Raw genomic sequence first — 21,809 nt, forward strand, 5'->3', positions numbered from 1 at the left:
ACTGACCAGGAAGCAGTAGGAGGCGTAGAGCAGGAGGAAGCAGCGCAGCGGGCCGGCCCTTGGCATCCTGGTCCAGGGGCTGCCCAGCAGCAGCGCGCTCGCCACCAGCAGGCCGGAGGACAGCGCGGAGGAGGGCTCCGCGCGCCTCCACAGCCGCCACAGCAGCACCGCCGCCAGCGCCGTGGCCGCCGCCACCTGCCGCACACACATTGCCGACACACAAACAACACACGAAGCTCCACGGACCAGTTCATAATTGTTGCAGATTTGTCAGCTAGTTACACTCCAGAAAAATGATTAATAGAAGATACACTACAGGCCGTTAAAATTGCTACACCAAGAAGAAATGCAGATGATATACGGGCATTCACTGGACACATATGTTATACTAGAACTGACATGTGGTTACATTTTCGCCCTATTTGGGTGCATAGATCCTGAGAAATCAGTATCCAAAACAACCACCTCTCGCCGTAATAACGGCCTTGATACGCCTGGGCATTGAGTCAAACAGAGCTTGGATGGCGTGTACATGTACAGCTGCCCATGCAGCTTCAACAAGATACTACAGTTCATCAAGAGCAGTGACTGGCGTATTGTGACGAGCCAGTTGCTCGGCCACCATTGACCAGACGTTTTCAATTGGTGAGAGTCTGGAGAGTGTGCTGGCCAGGGCAGTAGTCGAACATTTTCTGTATCCAGAAAGGCCCGTACAGAACCTGCAACATGCGGTAGTGGATTATCCTGCTGAAATGTAGGGTTTCGCAGGGATCTAATGAAGGATAGAGCTACGGGTCGTAAGACATCTGAAATGTAACGTCCACTGTACAGTGCCGTCAATGCGAACTAGAGGTGACCGAGACGTGTAACCAATGGCACTCTATACCATCACACCGCGTGATACGCCAGTTTGGCGATGTCGAATACACGCTTCCAATATGCGTTCACCGCGATGTTGCCAAACACAGATGCGACCATCATGATGCTGTAAACAGAACCTGGAGTCATCCAAAAAATGACGTTTTGCCATTCGTGCAGCCAGGTTCGTCGTTGAGTACACCATCGCAGGCGCACCTGTCTGTGATGCAGTGTCAAGGGTACCCACAGCCATGGTCTCCGAGCTGATAGTCCATGCTGCTGCAAACGTCGTCTAACTGTTCGTGCAGATGGTTGTTGTCTTGCAAACGTCCCCATCTGTTGACTCAGGGATCGAGACGTGACTGCACGATCCGCTACAGCCATGCGGATAAGATGGCTGTCATCTCGACTGTTACTGATACGATGCCGTTGGGATCCAGCACGGCGTTTCGTATTACCCTCCTGAACCCACCGATTCCATATTCTGCTAACAGTCATTGGATCTCAAACTACGCGAGCAGCAATATCGCGATACGATAAACCGTATTCGCGATAGGCTACAATTCGACCTTTATCAAAGTCGGAAACGTGATGGTACGCATTTCACCTCCTACACGAGGCATCACAACAACGTTCCACGGGGCAACGCCGGTCAACTGCTGTTTGTGTATGAGAAATCGGTTGGAAATTTTCCTAATGTCAGCACGTTGTAGGTGTCGCCACCGGCGCCGACCTTGTGTGAATGCTCTGAAAAGCTAATCATTTGCATACCACAGCATCTTCTTCCCATCGGTTAAATTTCGCGTCTGTAGCAAGGCATCTTCGTGGTGTAGCAATTTTAATAGCCAGTTGTGTATGTAGCTGACCTGTATAATATGATATGACTGACAAAAAAGTGAAACATCTTGAAGACATGGTAGGTTGCCAATGTAACTTCGTAAACGAACACAAGTTTGGCGAGTATGTAAATGATCAAAGTTGCAATTCTCTGTGGCAGGTGTCCTTCGTGTTTAGTTTTGTTACCCGGCGTAGTCGGGTATATAGGGTGTTCAGAAATTTCCAATACAAACTCATAGGACTTTTTCAACTCACAACCAACCGATTGCAAATAACTGTTTGGTGCATTGGCCTGCGTTTCGACACCTCTAAGGATGTCTTCATCAGAATGAAATTTTGAGAAACCGTGAACGTACATTGCGAGAAGGCAATTGACAGAGTTAAGAAGAGATACGGTCAAGTCAAAAAATAAAGCGCGGTTGCTGACAAACAGTCATGTTTAAAGCTGTGAAACTTCTAGGACTTGTACAGGGGAATGAGTACATAATACTTTGATTAGGTTCAAAATGGCTCTGAGCACTATGGGACTTAACCTCTGAGGTCATCAGTCACCTAGAACTTAGAACTACTTAAAACTAACTAACCTAAGGATATCACACACATCCATGCCCGAGGCAGGATTCGTACCTGCGACCGTAGTGGTCACGCGGTTCCAGACTGAAGCGCCTAGAACTGCTTGGCCACTCCGGCCGGCTTTTGATTAGGAACTCATTTCCGAGAGCATACTGTTTCCCTTCTGCGACAGTTTCATTCCATATGTGTAATGCGCCCACGTCTGTTGATGGAAGGAGAAAAGTCTCAGAGTTGCATGTCCTGGTGTGCAATGGGGTAGACAGGATGAAGCCAACTCCTCCTTCTGGGGACGTATGCAAAGTAAAGACAGTGGATGATCTGCTAGCCCGAATTATGGCCATTGTACTAGAAACTGAAAACACACCAGGTGGGATGGAGGGTGTGTACCAGAATATCTTTCGTAAAGCCGACCGAAGTGGCCGTGCGGTTAAAGGCGCTGCAGTCTGGAACCGCAAGACCGCTACGGTCGTAGGTTCGAATCCTGCCTCGGGCATGGATGTTTGTGATGTCCTTAGGTTAGTTCGGTTTAACTAGTTCTAAGTTCTAGGGGACTAATGAAAAAAATGGCTCTGAGCACTATGGGACTCAACTTCTGTGGTCATAAGTCCCCTAGAACTTAGAACTACTTAAACCTAACTAACCTAAGGACATCACACACATCCATGCCCGAGGCAGGATTCGAACCTGCGACCGGAGCGGTCGTGCGATTCCAGACTGTAGCGCCTTTAACCGCTCGGCCACTTCGGCCGGCGGGGACTAATGACCTCAGCAGTTGAGTCCCATAGTGCTCAGAGCCATTTTATCTTTCGTAAAGACAATGCACCACATCGAGCCGTTATTGTAGCGTATCAGTACTGTTCTTCAGGTGCATTATGCTGTTTTTTTTTCTTTTGGAATAATGTAAACGCCTAACGTTTAAGTATTAATGCAAACACATGTGCTTAAGTGATAAATAGATCTTTCGTTACGTTTACTTTCGAATTGTTACCAAACAATTGTACTGCGTCACGCCTAATTCAGTTCCTCAAGCTGAGCTGTATCAGTTAAACGTCTGTGCTGAAACCGTCGTAGAACGGAGACGGAACGGTTCCGGACATTGATTCCTATTCAAAATATTAGCCTATGTACTCACTCCACTCTGCAAGTCTAACAAGTTTGTAACGGGAATTTCCGAACAAACTGCAAAGCGTCTGCTAAAATCTGCTTCTTATTATCTCCTGTCTTCTCCAACATACTGTATTTTCCTTCCAAGGTTGCAGATTCCCTTCATCTATACGTTGTCATCAGTTACGATGTTGCATTTGTACTGCATCTCGTTTATCCCACTCATCAGTACTTTCTTTGCTTTACACCCAATCAATATTCTGCACGTAGTATACTGTTCATTCCATGAAATCGGATCAATGAAGTTTGACGTTATTGGAAAAGACAATTCATTTTTAATAGCCAATGCGCTACCATGCACGCACACAACAACGAGCAACAATAACAAACAGCTTGACCAAGGGCAAGAAATGTTGTAGATAACTTTTTATTTTTAAACTGCACTCTTTTTAGATGAACACCGAAATTTAACAACTATTTACACTCATGGGTAACAATGTCTGTGGCTCATTTTTTTGTGATGGTGTCTTTACGATTGGACTTCCAGTCCCTGTTAGCTGAGTGGTCAGAGCAGAGAAATTGCACGCCAAGGGGTCCGGATTCGATTCCCGGCAGGGGCAGGAGGTTTTCTCCGTTCAAGGAGTGGATATTGTGTTGTCCTCATCATCATTTCATTCCCATCTCCAACGCGCAAGTCGCCCTTTGTGGCGTCGAATGCAATAAGTACTTGCCCTCGGCGACCGAACTTCCCCGAATGGGGGTCCCCCGGCCCACACTGCCGTACGCTCATTTCCTTCCATTTCCACATGAGTTTACAGTCTTTCTTTGACGCAATGCACTGTGTAGTTGTAAAGGTGCTTGAGTACGAGAATTGTGATCACGAAACAAATTTCTCGTCAGCTCTGATTCACTAAACGTCCTACATACAATTCGGCAGATGTACCCACCATACTAAGCCGAGTGTTCATGCCGTCTGACGATTTTTAAATCCCGTCACGTTCCGTGCACGCCGCTGCTGTCAAAGTGACGCTCTCCGGTGGTATGCAGCGGCCAGAGAAGAGATCTTGTCTCTCGTGACAGCGAGCAGTGCAACGTGGAACTAGCCAGCAGTGTGGGCCATCCTAGCGGCTGTGTGGTAGTTTTCCGCGTTGTGTCGCGGAGGCGCGAAGTCACGGACGTAGATGTCATTGTGAGAGGTTTTTGATCATGCTGTTAGAGCCAGCAGAGTCCAGTTCCATACTGTTCAATGTGCTTTAACGAACGGAAGCGCTTCAAGTATTTTCCTCATTGTTTTCGTTATTTCGCTACTAAGCTGCGAATCGACTCAGCATCGGTCAGAGCTGTTGTAATCTACCAGCTACAGTAAGTAGTCCACGTTAGTAGTAGGGCAAAGTTCGTACCACCCCAAGGTTCGTACCACCCCACTCTCCATTGTTGCCTTATTTATTCAAGATGGCGGCGATGACGTCATCCAATATGGCGGATTTTGGCGGGAAAATATGCCAAATGTGCTACGTCCACTAACCTAAACTCCAGAAAAAATGGCGGCAATTTTGAATTTTGGAGGGAAAACAGCCCAATTGTGTGATGTCCACTAACATAAGCCTCCAGAAGAAAAGATGGCGGGAAGTTTGAATTCCAACAAGATAATGCGCTCAAAAACCGTACTTATCTTTATTATTATTCTCGATTATCATTCATTAACATCCATTATCATTTATTATTATTTATTATCATTTATTATTATTTATTATTATTGACTTGCCTCCACTAGAAAATTCCCTCCAAAATCAAATTCCAACACGATAATGGCTGCAAAACCTTACTTTTGTTTCTTATTATTCATTATTATTCATTATCATTTATTAACATTCATTATCATTCATTGTCATTTATTATCATTCATTAACATTTATTATCATTCATTATCATTTATTATTATTGTTATTTATTATTATAGGTCTACCTCCACTAGAAAATTGCGCCAAATTCAAATTCCAACACGATAATGTCTCGTAAACTGTACTTCTATTTATTATTATCATTTATTATTTATTCAAGATGTCCGATTTTCTCGGCAAGAAAGCCATTTTCCTTACATCCATAACAAAAATCTATCATAACTTCAAATCCCAACACCATAATTGATCACATGTACGAACTTTCTCCATCACTTATCTGTTTCCACTGGTAGCCTATCATAATTACGTCAAATGATAAACTGCTCTTATAGTAACGTAAGTCACATCCTTTGGTTTTGCGGGGGGGAAGGGACTGAAGACATTATTTCAAGCAGTGCGGTCACCACTTGTTCTCCAACCCAGTCAGCACACACATCTTTCAATCCGCAGTGCAGTCACCACGACGTCCGCACTCCAACTGAATTAGTTCAAATCCTCGCCACCCCCTGGCCAGTGCGCGGAGACACTGCCGATGCCTGTCACGTGAGACGGCCGCCCGTGCTGGACTGCCGGTACGCTGGGAGCGAGCCCAGCGATAGCTCCCACGTCGTAAACGTGTTTTCGCTGGACACGCTGGAACTTGCCGAGTTTGACGTCACAGCAGTCCCTTGTTCGCTCACCACGTGTATTCGTCGCGTGTGCACGTGTCCCGCCAAAATTGATTGCCTCAGAGCTGAATAACACAACCGTCGGCCGTTTCCCTGCAACACTTTCGGCGCCACGTTCAAACCTGTCGATGCCGACCGCACACCGTCCACCACGTGTCCCTGTGCGAGCGAGAACGCAGTGCTACACTTTTGGCGGCAAAGTTTGCTCGACAGTGGAATCCACCATGAATATATAACAGCACGTTTGGACCGCACTAGAATGCTCGCTAATTGACTCTCTCTCGTGCACGCGTAATAATTGTACAATCGCTGCGCCGCCGCCCTGCTTACGTCACACACCCTCCATACACGCGACTTCGACAGACCTAGTCTTCTGTAAATACCTAAGTACTTAATTCCATTTCGTTTTTAATCATATTAAGTAATTCAATTTACAATTTCATATACGTATGCAAAGGTGTTCAACAACTTTTCGAGAACCAGACAGCCACCTCTTCCTAGGAACCAGCGCCGGTTTGAAATCTGCCAGTAAACAAAGCTCACTTGCGCTCCCGCCACCAACCTAAGAAAATTGTTACAAACGGAGCTCATCACCACTAAACTAAGCCACCAGCACTCAACCTCTTCCTACACGTTTCGGCTAAAAGGGCTCACCCTGCACTAGGCCCATGGATGGGGAACCAATTTACTTTATTTAGGAATGGAGTGTATGTATCACACCGACTTGTTCCACACCATACAGACCTGCAAAACACTCCTACATAACTCATTTATAATGCTCTAGACACACGCTTGCTAATTGTAAACAGTTAAAAATAACTCATAGCACAGCCTACAGACATGCGAACCGCTCGTAAATAATGCAAAACATTTACGTCCAAATAGCCGAACAACTGCTAATTTTCCGCAGTAATTTCAGTGCATAGGCTGATGGAAGGAGGAACGAGTGTACTTTATTTACTTGGGACATATCTTTTTGAAACTTTTGCATCTCATAGGTTTCGATATGTAAGGCTGACATAAGGCAGTTTCTGAACTCCAGTAGTGCACTACACCCTAACCTGCAGAAAAAATGATGGCAATTTTTAATTTCGTCGGGAAAATAGCCCAATTGGGCTATGTCCACTAATCTAAGCCTCCAGTAGAAAAATAGGCGGGAAGTTTGAATTCCAACAGGATAATGCATGCAAAACCGTACATGTCCTTATTATTATTCATTATTATTGATTATCATTTATTATCATTCATTATCGTTCATTAACATATATTATTATTTATTATTATTGGCCTACATCCAAATTCCAATTCCAATACAGTAATAGCTTCTAAATCATACTTGTCTTCATTATTATTATTCATTATCATTATTTATTATCGTTTGTTATTTATTATTAGTTTTTATCGTTTATTATTAATTATTATTATTCACCTACCTCCCGTAACATAGAAAATCGTGCCATGTTCTTAATTCACACTTCATAATCTCTGGAAAACCGTACTTCTATTTATTATTATTACCATTTACTATTATTTATTTGCATTTATTATTACTTATTCAAGATGGTCGATTTTTGCAGCAAGAAAGCCTATTCCCTTTCTTCCATAACAAAAAATCCCTCACAAATTCAAATTCAAACACGACAATCTGTCACACCTACGAAAAAAAAAGAGGCCAACTGGGCCATGTGCACTAACCTAAGTCCACGTCATCCTACGATGTTTGAATATTTCGCTGTCACTTATTGTTTCACTCCTAAGCTATGAAAATCGCGTCAAATAATAATAAAGTGCACGTAAGTCACCTCCTGTGAATTTGTGGGAAAAGGACTGAAGTCTTTATTTCAAACAGTACCATCGTCACTTGTTCTCGAACAGAGTTAGTACACATTCAAAGGTCGCAGTCCAGCCGCCACGAGGTCCCCAATCCAACTGAATTAGTTCATATGGTCGCTGCCGATCCGCAGCGGACCGCGAGCGGTCCTAAAGACCCGTTATCGAAGTACCATCCTGCTTTTCTTTCTGAGGCTCTCTGTGCTTACTTTTACAGAAATCCTTAAATTACCTCCACAGCCGCCTCAATTATACACACACACGCAGACACACACACACACACACACACACACACACACACACACACACACACACACGGTCATCCTCTCTACTCATCCCATAACATAAGCAATACTAATTTTACAATCCACTATATACAAACCGTACACAATGTAAGCTACAGTAACTTTACAATACCGACTATATGCTCCAATGCTCTCCATTCCTAAGGAAGCGCTGTGAACCTTTTCTTTCTTTCTACACACGTGACACTCAGCGGTAATCAGCCCTTCTACATCAACGGACAGAAGTCCCTCTCATAATTGGTCCACAATTTCGGCGACCGCTTCCCCTCAAATGCGTCACTTTCTATTCTTCCTTGCCTTCTCTCCACACTCAGACTGCAAGAACACACCAAACTTTTTCGAAGTACAGCATCCTGTAAACCACTGAGTATCTAGAAACAGACAGACCAAAAAATGATATTCTCACTCTCGAGTACCGAAGTCGTTGATGTCATTATACTTACAGTAAATGTTACGATTGCGGTCTTAATTGACTGGCATTCGACAATGAGCTAAGTATCGGAAATACACTCTCTTGACCCCTGTTACTCTGGAAATATCTCTACCGTCCTTACGACTTTCTCTCTACTCATCACATAACATAAACAATATTAACTTTACAATACCATATATAGAGGCGCCATACAATGTATACCACATTAACTTTACAATACAGTATATACACATTTGACACAAAACAGTGCACTTATCCAGTACATCTCTACAGCATGCGAAAAAAATTTCCTATTCCTACAGTGTCTATATACCCCAATGCTCTCCAATCTTAGGAAAGCACCGTCAACCTCCTCTTTCTCTCTACAGACCCGACACTCATAGCTAATCTTCCCTCTTACATCAACGGACCTAAGTCACCCTCAGATCTCTTTTTACAAGTTCAGTATCATCCCCTCCCTCAGCGCAAGCACCGTACTGTCTCTCCTTCCTTGTCTGTTCGCTTTTCTACAAACAACCTCAGACTCATAGACTGCAAGAACACATGTCCTTTCCCCATAATATTACATGATTTTAGCTGTACTTCTCAATATCATGCACCAGGCTACACCCTACCTATCACTAGTTCGTCATAATTCCCAAGATATAGACTTCAAATTAATTCTCTACAAACGCCGAACTTCATCTATGTGCAGCATGCTGTAAACCACTGACTAACTAGAAACAAACATACCCAAAATGATATTTCCACTCTCGAATACCGGTCCCAGTCATGTAACGTATTCGAGATCTTGGCTATAATTTACAAGTCAATTAAGGTCTGTCCCAGGTCTAGAGAACAGACAAGCGTGTATCCAACACACCACAATCGATCTTCACTCAACTAAATAAAGGAAGCAAATGTGCAGAAGTAGTCAACCGAACAATCTACATCCCATCGAATAACACTCCAACCCAAATCAATCATCTTCTCAAATTCTGACTTCATCACCAAAGCCGCTCAGCACATACTGTTACTTCGCTATTCGGTCGTCTAGAGGACTCTTACAGATCGATACACTCCAACAGGTCTCTGCATTCGGACAGCTGCTCCAGTTATTTATTATCATTTATGATCATTTATTATTATTTATTATAATTTATTATTTATTATTATTTATATCATGCGCGTGTGTTCGCGACGAGGTCCGGAGTCCAACTGGGTCAGTACACATCGACACCAGCAGAAGGCCTCATTCAAGATGTCCGATTTTGGAAGGGAGTTAGAATTTTGGCGGAAGATCATACAATTCGTTTACCTAAAAAAATGGCTCCTAGTTCAACTGTCTTTAGCTCCTATCACAAGCACCAGAGCGCTCTGTCATCACGTCAGATGATTACGCAATTACCATTATTCAAGATGCCGAGCAGACGAATATACCTACGCTTCACCTCTCTTGACTAAACATATCTTGCGTAGTCCTAACCCCTCCTAGTGCACCACATTTCTCGAGATGTAACCAAGTCTTGGAGCTTAGCACACCATATCGATCTATAGTAACAGATTTCAAGGTGACTTAATTTAATACCATACAGTTAAGAAGAACAAGAATGGAGTGATACTTATACGCAACTTAGTTCGACACATTTTTACTTAAATCATCCAATGTATCATGTGTGAAGTATTGTAGCTGCATACGACTAGAACGCAGGCTATATCACGTGACTAAAGCTTCCAGATAGAGCAGGTGGGGGTGGCACTGGTGAAAATTGATTCCCGGTCAAGGTGGACGTGTAAGTTTTCCGCATCAGAGTGGTTAATTAGTTGATCAACTTAATTAAGTAGTCATGGGGGCTTTGTTACCTTCACTTGCAGAGGTACTAAGCTCGGCGAGCGCGAAGGCTCAAGTGTACGGGCGTGTGTTTTCGCGATACTCTTCGATTAGGTATGTGCAGAATGTGGATTGAATATTGAGAGTGGGTTTATCAATTAACTTAGCGAGGGACGTCATGGCGAGCGTATGTGCTGGACCACTTGTTGTGACATCATGGAGGATTTCACTCTCGAGCAAACTGAGGCGCCAAACGTGCGGCAGGGCATTCTTTGTCAACCAGGTGCTGGACCAACCGACCGACCGTTATCAAGGCTGCATCGGCAGGTTCCAACCTGTCCAGCGACAGATTTTGGCGCCAACTGGTCGGTGGCGGCGGACTCCACTGTCCACGAAAACATGTTTACATCGCTGGACCAACGGGGGCCTGCGAAGCGAGCCGGCGGCAGTAGGCATTGACGTGAGTGGCTGCTGGACCGGCAGCGGGCAATGACGCATCCGACGACCGTCACGTGAGGCGACCGCACGCTTTCCCGTGGCGTGCGGTCCGATGCGGGTCGGCGGCGACCATATGAACTAATTCAGTTGGACTGGGGACCTCGTGGAGGCTGGACTGCGACCTTTGAATGTGTACTAACTCTGTTGGCGAACAAGTCTTGATGGTACTGTTTGAAATAAAGACTTCAGTCCTTTTCCCACGAATTCACAGGAGGTGACTTACGTACACTTTATTATTATTTGACGCGATTTTCATAGCTTAGGAGTGAAACAATAAGTGACAGCGAAAAATTCAAACATCGTAGGATGACGTGGACTTAGGTTAGTGCACATGGCCCAGTTGGCCTCTTTTTTTTTCGTAGGTGTGACAGATTGTCGTGTTTGAATTTGAATTTGTGAGGGATTTTTTGTTATGGAAGAAAGGGAATTGGCTTTCTTGCTGCAAAAATCGACCATCTTGAATAAATAATAATAAATGCTAATAAATATAGTAAATGGTAATAATAATAAATAGAAGTACGGTTTTCCAGAGATTATGGAGTGTGAATTTGAATATGGCACGATTTTCTTTGTTACGGGACGTAGGCGAATAATAGTAAATAATAATAAATGATAAAAACTAATAATAAATAACAAATGATAATAAATAATGATAGTAAATAATGGATGTAGGCCAATAATAATAAATAATAATATATGTTAATGAATGATAATGAATGATAATAAATGATAATCAATAATAATGAATAATAATAAGAACATGTACGGTTTTGCATGCATTATCCTGTTGGAATTCAAACTTCCCGCCTATTTTTCTTCTGGAGGCTTAGGTTAGTGGACATAGCCCAATTGGGCTATTTTCCCGACGAAATTAAAAATTGCCATCATTTTTTCTGCAGGTTAGGGTGTAGTGCACTACTGGAGTTCAGAAACTGCCTTATGTCAGCCTTACATATCGAAACCTATGAGATGCAAAAGTTATAAAAAGATATCTCCCAAATAAATAAAGTACACTCGTTCCTCCTTCCATCAGCCTATGCACTGAAATTACTGCGGAAAATTAGCAGTTGTTCGGCTATTTGGACGTAAATGTTTTGCATTATTTACGAGCGGTTCGCATGTCTGTAGGCTGTGCTATGAGTTACTTTTAGCTGTTTACAATTAGCAAGCGTGTGTCTAGAGCATTATAAATGAGTTATGTAGGAGTGTTTTGCAGGTTTGTATGGTGTGGAACAAGTCGGTGTGATACATACACTCCATTCCTAAATAAAGTAAATTGGTTCCCCCATCCATGGGCCTAGTGCAGGGTGAGCCCTTTTAGCCGAAACGTGTAGGAAGAGGTTGAGTGCTGGTGGCTTAGTTTGGTGGTGATGAGCTCCGTTTGTAACAATTTTCTTAGGTTGGTGGCGGGAGCGCAAGTGAGCTTTGTTTACTGGCAGATTTCAAACCGGCGCTGGTTCCTAGGAAGAGGTGGCTGTCTGGTCCTCGAAAAATTGTTGAACACCTTTGCATACGTATATGAAACTGTAAATTGAGTTACTTAATACGATTAAAAACGAAATGGAATTAAGTACTTAGTTATTTACAGAAGACTAGGTCTGTCGAAGTCGCGTGTATGGAGGGTGTGTGACGTAAGCGGGGCGGCGGCGCAGCGATTGTACAATTGTTACGCATGCGCGACAGAGAGTCAATTAGCGAGCACTCTAGTGCGGTCCAAATGTGCTGTTATATATTCATGGCGGATTCCACTGTCGAGAAAACCTAGCCACCAAAAGTGTAGCACTGCATTCTTGATCGCACATGGACACGTGGTGGACGGTGAGCGGTCGGCATCGTCAGGTTTCAACGTGCCCAGGAAAACAACTTTGGCGCCAAAACTGTGGCAGGGAGCAGCCGACCGTTGTGTTATTCAGCTCAGAGGCAAACAATTTTAGTCTGAAACGTGCGGAGGTGACGAATACACGTGGTGAGCGGACAAGGGACCGCTGTGACTTCAAACTCGGCAAGTTCCAGCGTGTCCAGCGAAAACATGTTTACGACGTGGGAGCGATCGCTGGGCTCACCCTCAGCGCACCAGCAGTCTAGCGCTGACGGCCGCCTCACGTGACAGGCGTCGGCAGTGTCTCCGCGCACTGTCCTGGGGGTGGCGAGGATTTGAACTAATTCAGTTGGAGTGCGGACGTCGTGGTGACTGCACTGCAATATCAAAGATGTGTGTGCTGACTGTGTTGGAGAACAAGTGATGACCGCACTGCTTGAAATAAAGTCTTCAGTCCCTTCCCCCCTGCAAAATCAAAGGACGTGACTTACGTTACTATAAGAGCAGTTTATTATTTGATGCGATTATGATAGGCTACCAGTGGAAAAAGATATGTGACGCAGAAAGTTCGTACGTGTGATCAATTAGGGTGTTGGGATTTGAACTTGTGATAGATTTTTGCTATGGATGTAAGGAAAATGGCTTTCTTGCCGAGAAAATCGGACATCTTGAATAAATAATAAATGATAATAATAAATAGAAGTACAGTTTTCGAGACATTATCGTGTTGGAATTTGAATTTGGTGCAATTTTCTAGTGGCGGTAGACCTATAATAATAAATAATAATAATAATAAATGATAATGAATGATAATAAATGATAATGAAAGATAATAAATGACAATGAATGATAATGAATTATAATAAATGACAATGAATGGTAAGGAATGTTAATAAATGATAATCAATGATAATGAATAATAATAAACAAAAGTAAGGTATTGCAGCCATTATCCTGTTGGAATTTGATTGTGGAGGAAATTTTCTAGTGGAGGCAGGTCAATAATAATAAATAATAATAAATGATAATAAATAATAATAAAAGATAATAAAGGAGGGGGAGGAGTAACAACCTCGTAAAAAAACCTGGGTCCATCTGGCTCCGGATGGTAGCACCCTGTGAGGGCCCCTGCCTAGGGTTACGGGTGAAAACCGGTCAACGGTCTCATAGGCGGATGAGGAATTTGTAACTCCCAACGGCTGAGAGAGCGGAGGAACCAAAAATCTATAACTGCAAGCGTCTGTACCCAGATTGGGCGGCTTGTGGGCAGCGTCTGTTCCTCATGTCAGAGGCGGCTGTTTCAAGAAAACCTTCTAACGCTAACAACGTTAGTCGTATTCCTGGTAGGTTACGCAAGTAATCTCCCCAACTTTGAAGAATTTCAACAGTTACAATCTTAACGCATGATGGAAATGTCTTTCAATAACCCCAGGTGGCCAATCCCCCGTCGGCAACGACGCAAGCAGACCCATGGATTCTGGGGAGTCTGCAACACCATGCATATTCAACAAGATTAAACCCAGAAAAATCTTCAACATAGCAACTCTCAACATAAACTCCCTTCTCAAAGTGGGAAAACTTAAGCACCTTACAGACCAGTTACACACGGAAGACATACAAATTGCGGCGCTACAAGAAACTCGCTTCACTGATGAAAACACATTTGAATCAAACAAATTCAGAATATTTAAAGGAAAACCTGGTAAAGTTGTAATGAAGAAATGCCCTCAGCTTGGCACAGCTTTTGCTGTAAACACAAAAATTCTGAACTCTGTCGAACATTTTTGGTCAACATCATCGAGAACATCTTTCCTCACTTTTCGATGTGCAAATAAAAAATACACATTAATCAATGTTCATGCTCCCACAAATGACAAAAATAATGCTAAAAATAGGGAAGAAACAGATGAATTCTGGGAAAACCTTAAGGATCCCAGAAAACAATGTAAAAATACTTCTAGGAGATTTTACCGCTCAGATTGGAAAAGAAAAGAAATTCCGCGATATTGTCGGCAACTTTCCAGCACACAAACGAAGCAACAAAAATGGAGAAAGGTTAATTATGCTCTGTAAGCAGTTTAAACTCAAGCTAATGTCAACACGTTTTAAACATCTTCCCAGAAAACAAAAAACCTGGGTATCTCCGATAAAGAGTATCGGAGAATTTCAAATAGATCACGTTGCCATCTCCTCCAAATGTGAAAAAGAAATATTGAACACACGTGTCCGAAAATCTCTAAACCTCGACTCCGATCACTATCTCACGAAAATAAAAACTAAACTGATCCCACAAAACAAACAGAAAAGCAGAAACGGTGAATATAAAAACAGAAATAAAATAAATTTTGATCTTACAACCATGAGAAATTACAACCTTAAGTCCAACTCTAACCTCAAGGATTTTCAGAAAAAACTAAAGACATTCTCCCCTTCACAAAACCTCCAAGAATTTCAGAACAACTTGATTGAGGCAACAGAAACAACCTTTCCAAAAAAGAGCAAACCGAGACACCCGTGGTGGGACAGCAACTGTAATGAAGTTCTGCATGAAAGACTTAAAGCCTGGAAAAAGTGGAACTCACATAAAACTGAAAACAATTTTGATGAATTTAAGCAAGCCAGAAAGAATGCCTCGAAAACTATTCGCAACACCAAGAGACAATATGAAAAACAACAACTGGACTCAATCGAAGAGAATTTCAAGAAATGCAACACGGCAGCTTGGTACAAAACATTCAACCAGAAACTCCGAGGATACCAGTCCCCTTGCCTAAACCTTATGAGAAATAATAAGACTCTCGCCACCAACAATACTGAAAACTGTAAAATCCTGGCTGAATATTTTGAGACGCTCCTAAACTGCCAAACACCCATCCAAACTCTCAGTTTTACGCAACCAGAAACATTACCAACACATTCAACATCTCCGACACGAGAGGAAATCACAAACATAACCAAAAATCTCAAAAACAGGAAAGCATGTGGAGAAGACACAATTACAGCAGAAATGCTCAAGCTTGGGGGAGAAACATCAGTAGAAGCACTACACAAAGAACTTGAACAAGTATGGGAAACCAAGAAAATCCCAAGTCACTGGAAAACTGCCCTAATTCACCCTTTGTTTAAAAAAGGTGACAAAAGGGATGTTAACAACGCTCGTGGAATATCGCTTCTCCCAGTCCTATACAAAATTCTATCAAAAGCCCTGCTCAATCGTGTATCACCAATTATAGAGGGAAAACTTGGAGAATATCAAGCTGGCTTCAGACCAGGAAGATCCTGCACCGAACAAATTTTTAACCTCAAAACAACAATGAACTATTTATCTACAAGGAGCAAGAAATATTTCATAACATTCATTGATTTCAAAAAAGCTTATGACTCAATCGATAGGGACACACTCATCAAAACACTTCGAGAATATGAAATAGATGAAACAACAATCACCATAATCAAAGAAACATTAACAAATACAACATCAAAAGTAAAATTCCAAGGAGAAATTTCACGGCATTTCGAGGTCAAAACCGGCGTCAGACAAGGAGATGCGCTGTCCCCGGTACTCTTCAACTGTGTTCTGGATAAAGTCATAGCAGAATGGAGAAAACTCACGCAAAAACATGGAGTTGAGAAAGTCCAAATTGGAGGGAAGTGCTATAAAGCCATTGAAACCAACTGTTTTGCCTTCGCTGACGATCTCGCCTGTTTAGCTTACACACAAAAAGACACAATAAAACAAATAGAATTACTTAAAGAAACTGCTGAAAAAGCAGGCTTGAAAATTTCATTTGAAAAGACAGAAATCATTACAAATATCAAAAATCCACCAAAAAAAATAACTACGAAATACGGGAAAATACAGGTATCTAAACATTTTAAATATCTTGGTGAACTAATTCAGCCTGTGGCAAAAGGTCATCCAGCCTGCAGGGCTAGAATACAAAAACTAGAGACAGCAACTCACTACTGCAGACAAATGTATTCAAAAAAATGTATATCCAAAAACATTAAACTCAGACACTACCAGACTGTCATTAGACTGCAGATACTATATGCATCAGAAACACTGGCAAATTTTACATATGCAGAACAGATAGAAAATCGTGAAAGAAGAATTGTGAATACAATTCTTGGACACAGGAAAATAACAGATGATCAAGGCAAGCCTGTATACAGACTAAAAAGCAACAAAGAAGTATATACGAAGTGCAGCAAAATTACAGACGAAATTAGAAAAAGAAGATGCTCCTTTTATGCTCACATCATGAGGATGAACCCGAATAGGCTTACAAAACAAATATTTTCGTACACCGCAAATCTAAAAAATAAAAATTTATGGTTTATCAACACAGAAAGAGATCTAAAAGAAATGGACATAGATCGGGAAACAATATTTAACAGAAACCGTTTTAGAAAAAAACTGAATTCATTCACGGGTTTCGGTGTGAAAATTAAGAAGACTTGTGGAGCTAAATGGTCTGAAGAGAGAAAAGCCGCCTTCAGCGCAAGAATGAAAAAAGTGTGGACTGAGAGAAAGAAGACTTCCCAGAAGCGCAAGAAATAACTGTTTTCACGGTCTTTAACGGCCAAATTTGTATAATAATAACAATAATAATGATAATGAATGTTAATGAATGATAATCAATAATAGCAGTAAAGATAAGTACGGTTTTTGCATGCATTATCCTGTTGGAATTATAAGTTCCCCTCCATTTTTTCCTCTAGGGGCTTAGGTTAGTGGACATCGCACAATTGGGCTATTTTCCCACCAAAAATTCAAAATTGCCGCCATTTTTTCTGGAGGTTAGGTTAGTGTTCTTAGCACAATTGGTCTATTTTCCCGCCAAAGTCCGCCTTCTTGGATGACGTCATGCGCTGTTGCCAAGTCTACATACCGCCATCTTGGATGACGTCATTGCCGCCATCTTGAATAAATTTGGCAACAATGGAGAGTGGGGTGGTACGAACCTTGGGGTGGTACGAACCTAGCCCTACTACTCACGTTGTAGTCCCCAGAATGCAGATCCTTGCTTGGTTTCGTAGCGGCTTAGTGTTGGTTTGTTTGTTCTGAGTCAGTTATGTATCACGCATTCGTAAAATTGTTTTGGCCTTCTTTGCGTTTCCCTAACATTATGTAGTTGTGGATTAGCGCAGATACGTTTGTGTCGTATGCGAACCGTGTGCAGGGTTACACGGTCAGCTAGTATTCGTCTGTCGGACGTTGTCCAGCAATTAATGCGTGTATTCCGGTTGGTTTAGGCAACAGGTATTGGGAAATTTATTGTGGTCCGCTTAGTGAAGTTTCGTCAGTGACGTGTGGGTGCATATGGACCTCCATACTTATTTGCCGTTGCTTCGTAGTCAATTGTACTTTATAAATCTTTTTGTGATTGCAGTGTCGTTATGGTTCTAGTATACTACTTTCTGAAGTAGTGATTGCGCATTGCTGTAGTCAGTGATGTGCAATGAAATCTGCCCCCAGTTGGGTATTATGCAGTCTGGTCCTGGAAGGTTCAAATGGCTCTGAGCACTATGGGACCTAACATTTGAGGTCATCAGTCCCCTATAACTTAGAACTACTTGAACCTAACTAACCTAAGGACATCACACGCATCTACGCGCGAGGCAGGATTCGAACCTGCGACCGTAGCAGTCACGTGGTTCCAGACTGAAGCGCCTAGAACCGTTCCGCCACCGCGGCCGGCGCTCCTGGAAGGGGAAAGTGCGTATCTTTTCATTTTTTCTCTCGGCTGTTACACCACTTTTTAACTTATGTACGGGTGCTAGACGAAGGCTATGTACAAGAGAGAGTTAATTTCCGCACTCTGAGTGGAATTCAAGCGTTTACGTTGTTGATTGCCGATCTATTCGACGACTGTGTCTGTGCAGCTGGCCATGTTGTTGATTTGTGCTGCTGTCTCTTGCCTTGTGGGTTATTATGTTGCTGTGGTATCAATTGGGTATGGAACACACGGCTGTCCAATTATGTTGAGTCGAAACAGTGTACTGATCAGTTTGCTATGAGTTTAATGTTGCGTATTTCTTCGCTTAGACAACGACGTTTACATTTCCTGCGTTACCTGAACTTTTCGTAAACTTGGTTCCATGTATTGTGTGCGCGTCCCCGTATTTTATTATGATGTTTCTTCGTGGTGTGTATGGAACAGCAGTCGTATGTTCATTATCAGATTGTGTGCTGTCGTCAGCGGCTGTTCTAAGCTGGCACAGCAAAATCAAAATGTGAATGGTTTCAGTTATCTTACCGATGGGTAGCTTAGGGCACTTACTATTATGAGGGATTTAGTCGTATATTTGTGGTACACGCCCTGCTACAGTGTAGGAATTTATCTAAAACTGCGGCTAGTGCAAATGAGCATAAGAGGCTTCCCAGCCCACTGTACTATTTTATAACAGATGGCTACTGCCATAGTGTAAGTGACCCTAAGTTATTAGTGGACGCTCTAATTAAGTACACTGGTATCTAAAATTACAGCAACAAACTTCCGTTTCCCCGTCCTGTGTCTAATTCACGATAGTCATACAAACTGTCAACAAATTCGGTTACGATCGTGTTCTGCAAGGAAGATGGCATTTCGATCAACACACAACCACGCTAGCGATGACATCAGGGCACCTATCAATAGGGGTAGCGTCTGCAGGTTAGTCCTACATCCACAATCACTGTGTACACAGTCACAGACGGTGCAGTATGCACAGGGAAGACGCCTACAGGCGTAGATGTTTTGAAGTACCCCGCATCGCCGCCGTACAATGTTACGACGAAACCAAAAGCAGGTCCCGATTGAAGGGAGGGTCGCCAGTGAAGCGCAATATTTAACACTGAAAGCTCGTTTATTACTGACACGAAAGTACAGACAACCGAACTGGCCTCTGGGACGGGTAGTGAGCTATTTATACAAATACTGAATATTCAAGAACGCTGGCATTTATACAAAAATCGATTATTCAAGGCTGTACAAACATTGCAAACACAAGATATTTCAAGAACAATCCAGAAATGATAAACAAAAAATACGAAGTAACTGGGGACCGACAACACGCCAGCCTGTGACGGTAACCACAACACCACCCAGCATGCACCACGGCTCGCTGGAATATATATATACACGCATACAAGCACAGAACCACAAAGGGTGTAAAATTATTAACGCGTGTGAGAAAATAAGTGTAATTCTCAATAGTGAAAACTTAAAATGAGACTACAGTAAAACTTGTGGTTGACTAGTCATCAGAAAAGGAAAAAAAACCACACTCTCTGTAACATACTGTAATCTACAACCTACAATCCGGAGAATATTCAGATATAAAAACGAGTACCACACTCACCTCATTGTCAGATGAAGCAGAGAACAGTAACATCTTACTCTGATGGCTGATTTATTATTTAAGTTGCATAAATACGTAAAGAGAACCATAAAATTTTTTTAACGTTTCACCTTACAAAATTTATGATTTAGCGCCTACACATACAACCATTCTCTCGTCACAACATAAAGAACCCTCCTTTAAAATCACAGTAGTAGAACGAGTTCACCATAGACACTAGAAAGGAGTGGAACCTCCAGACAGAGAGAAACGCCATGTATAAGAGGTTTGCAATATACGCTCTAAGACAAAAAGAAAGACGTACAAAGGAGAAGTACTGCAAATAGGTCAAACATTGATATTGAGACAGGTATCTAAGAAAAAATGTAAAATAATAAACTTTGGCGGATGTGTGATGCATGTGAGACGCCTTACGGGAATTTCACCGCGCAGCTGTCAAGGACAGTAAACGTGCGACTTGTCAGTCGGTACCAGGACGTGAAGTCTTTGCGAATTTCATTCAGTGTACACAGTTGGACAGTAACTATGCCTCGCAGACAGGCATATGAAAAATACTCGATGGTTATAGTATTAGAGACAGACGCGTGTAGTTGGGCTCGCGGAAGCCGATTGAAGTAATCGTGGAATCGCTCCACACTTGAATAGAAGCGATGCTACTATTCGATGATGTTGGCAGGATTGGGTGAACCATGGCAGAACACAGCGTCAAGAAGGAAGCGGTCAACCAAGAGAGACGACTGAATGTGGGGGCTGAACAACTGTCAGAGAGACACTCAGTGTGTGTGTGTTGGGGTTTATGGGCGCTCAAGAGAGACACTCAAATCCGCGCATTCATCCGACGTGTTACTGCTGCTTCAGTGACCACAATGACCATTAATAGGCGGCTGACAGAATGGGGGGTCGGGGGGAGCTCATGGCGGCCGTTGCACAAACTTCAACAAGCTCGTTTGCGATATTTTAGTCGTATACAGTTGATTATCCTGAGATATACTGAGTCTCCATCAATAGGCTGAAGCCAGCGCCAGAATTCGATCCCAATATTGGAGAGCTTCTGCAATACTGATGCGAATTCAGAAGGGGAATAGCAATGGGCAGACGCGTGACTTGGAATTTTTGTCGGGGAGGGAGACGTACTAGGGTAATCCGAGAAGCTGTGGTAGTAGCTGCTAGTGTGGCTAGTGTGGCAGCTAGTGTGACGCAGAAGTTAGCGCACGTGCTTAATAAGCAGGAGGCCCGGGTTTGAATTCCGGCAGTGATACAAATTTTAATTCATTGCTTCAGCATGCGTCGTTTCGTAAGCCCATTTGCAGTGGTGTCGGGCACATTCAGCCTGGAATCTCACTGACTGTAATAGAACTGTCTCCAGTGATAAGACCGACCTCGAAATGGACTCCGATAACCAGTGAAAACGTCTCGATAGGCCCCGAACAGCGATCAAACAGCAACCTAACTGTCGACCGCCACAGCGCCAGACAACCAAGAGTGATGGTCTGGAATGCCATTTCGTTTCACAGCAAGCGATCCTCAGCTTACATTTCAACAACAAAAATCCCACCCACACATTATTTTTCTATATGCTTGCCAAACCATAGCTTGACCAGCATGGTCGCCAGATCTCTTCCCAATTGAGAACATGGGGCATAATGAAACCAGCTCTGTAATTTAACGATGTAATGCACCAATTGGACAGAATCTGGCTTGATATCACTCACGAGGACATACGACAACATAGGCGATGCCAAGCCGAATGACTGCTTGCATAAGGGTCGGGGAGGGGGGGGGGGGTCTAGTGTGTTATAGACCTGAATTTGTAGAGTTCCTTCTCT

Source organism: Schistocerca serialis, chromosome 5 (genome assembly GCF_023864345.2).
Source record: "Schistocerca serialis cubense isolate TAMUIC-IGC-003099 chromosome 5, iqSchSeri2.2, whole genome shotgun sequence".
NCBI classification, from domain to species: domain Eukaryota; kingdom Metazoa; phylum Arthropoda; class Insecta; order Orthoptera; family Acrididae; genus Schistocerca; species Schistocerca serialis.